Here is a 2,510-nt window from a genome sequence, read left to right on the forward strand (position 1 = left end):
GGCACTAAAGAAGATTTCCACTGTTTTCCTGGTAGACCCCAGTTTAGAGCTTGGTCACACCCTGCAAACTAAAGAATCGCTTCTGTATCCCAGAAAGATCACCTTGTAATTATACTCTACAAAGGTTTTTAAAATTGTAGTATAGCATCTCTGCTCTGTCCTCTTCCAACAACAGTCACAGCTTCTCCTGCAGTGCCAGCCCTGTCTCATAAACATGATGGGGAAGGTCAGAGTGAACAGATTTGACCATATTGGGTGCCTGGTTGCCAGGGCTGCCTTCTGCTCTGCATCTGGCAAAGTGGAGATTGTTGCCATCAATGACCCCTTCATTGACTTCAACTACATGGTCTCCATGTTCCAGAATGACTCTGCCCATGGCAAGTTCAATGGCATGTTCAAGGCTGAGAATGGGAAGCTTGTCATCAATAGGAAGCCCATCACCATCTCCTATGAGTGAGATCCCACTAACATTAAATGGGGTAATGCTGATACTGTGTATGTTGTGGAGTCTACTGGCATCACCACCAAGGAGAAGACTAAGTCCCAGTCTTCTAAAGGGTGGGGCCAAAAGAGTCACACAGGGTGATGTGAACCATAAGAAGTAGGACAACTCATTAAAGATTGTCAACAACACATCCTGCACCACCAACTGCTTAGGCTCCTGGTCGAGGTCATCCATTGACAACTTTGGCATCGTGGAAGGACTCATGACCACCATCCATGGCATCACTGCCACTCAGAAGACTATGGATTGCCCCTCTGGAAAGCTGTGGTATGATGGCCATAAGAATGCCCAGAACACCATCCCTGCATCCACTGGTGCTGCCAAGGCTGTGGGCAAGGTCATCCCAGAGCTGAATGGGAAGCTCACTGGCATGGCCTTCCATTTTCCTATCCCCAATGTATCTGTCATAACTCTGACATGCCATGTGGAGAAACTTGTCACATATGGTGACATCAAGAAGGTGATAAAGGAGGCATCTGAAGGCTCACCAAAGGGCATCCTGGGGTACACTGATAACCAGGTAGTCTCTTGTGACTTCAACAGTAACTTCCACTCCTCTACCTTTGATGGTGGGGCTAGTATTGCTCTTAATGACAACTTTGTAAAGCTCATTTCCTGGTATGATAATAAATACAGCTACAGCAACAGGGTGGTGGATCTCATGGCCTACATGGCCTCTGAGGAGTAAGAAACTCTGGACCACCCACCCTAGCAAGGACACTGAGAGCAAGAGGAGTTCTTGTTACATCTCGGCCCCCAAACTGAGGATCACCCTCATGGTACAGAACCCTACTCTCTTGAATACCATCAATAAAGTTCACTGAATCCTCCACCCCTGCAAAACTGTAGTGTAACATGGTGGTTCTGAGGCCTGGCTGACCCCATGTGTCACAAGAGGAAGAAGACATTTTTTGAAGCTCAGAGTGATAATATAGATCTGTGCTTGGTCCTGTAGCTTTTGAGGCGGGAAGGGATGGGAACATGTGTTCCACACCAGGTCATGGAGTAGGGACTGAATGTCATTTGCCTAAAGAATGGGGAAAGTTCTTCAGCCACATTGTACTAGAGAAAGTTTAGCATAGTAGCCATGGGAGGTCTGAGAAAGAATACGAATGGGGAAAGAGGAGTCCTGAAATGTCCTCTCAGGAGAAATATGTCCTAGAGGTAAAAGAAAGTGGGATGAGCTAGGCTAGGGGATTATGGGAAAGTAACTCAGGTGACCAGGACTGGAGAAGCCAGAGAATTCATTGTGATGACTTGGGTTTGGAGCTTAAAGCTATTTATTCTTCATAACCCATCCTGAGGCTGTCCCCAGGCTGACTTTGTTGAGTCTGCATGGTATAGAAACTTGTCTTCTTCTCCAGGCAGAAATCTCTTTTTCCATACAATTGAAACTTCAGCTTGCACTTGAAACTATCAGCTGCCACAGTCTGTAGACAAGAGGTCCTACTGGTTCCCTGGGAAGGGCTGGTGTTTGTCTTCTTTATCTAAAGCAACCTGTTGAATTGCAAAGTCCTCAGTTCCCCAGAACCTTCACAGAAGAGTCATTTGGGGCAGCAGTTTTTAGCCTGTCTTTTATGTGCAGGCAGTTTTTATTTAAAATATAATTCTATTTTATTTTAATGTCTTTAAAGGCAATAGGGTCATCTTAAAAACTAGTTATACATGAAATTTCAATATATAAAACAGAATAATGACAGTTGCCTCTGCTTAAAAAGAAAGACCTGAGCCCCAGGTACTTCTTTCTTCATTTATCTCTAATTTCATTAGTCTCCAGATCCCTTAGAGCATATAAAACGATCTTGAAACCATTGTTTTAAAACAAACATACTCTTTGCATCACTGACTTTTTAATAGAACAATCAAACGTATCTTTTTAATGACATGGGTATTTTATCAGGATCATTGTTGTAATATGATTGAGTTGGTGCAGATAATTTGCATTGACAAGGGCAGGGATCTAATTAAAGTAAGGAAAGCCACAGCTTTATTAGCATGTGCAGAT

General features: G+C 43.9%; 1 pseudogene; it reads left to right on the forward strand.

Moving 5' to 3' along the window:
• The first annotated feature begins 217 nt into the window (after positions 1 to 217).
• Positions 218 to 1,193, forward strand: LOC127680028 (glyceraldehyde-3-phosphate dehydrogenase-like; annotated as a pseudogene).
• Positions 1,194 to 2,510: the final 1,317 nt, after the last annotated feature.

The sequence above is a fragment of the Apodemus sylvaticus genome, chromosome 3 (assembly GCF_947179515.1).
Source record: "Apodemus sylvaticus chromosome 3, mApoSyl1.1, whole genome shotgun sequence".
Taxonomy (NCBI): domain Eukaryota; kingdom Metazoa; phylum Chordata; class Mammalia; order Rodentia; family Muridae; genus Apodemus; species Apodemus sylvaticus.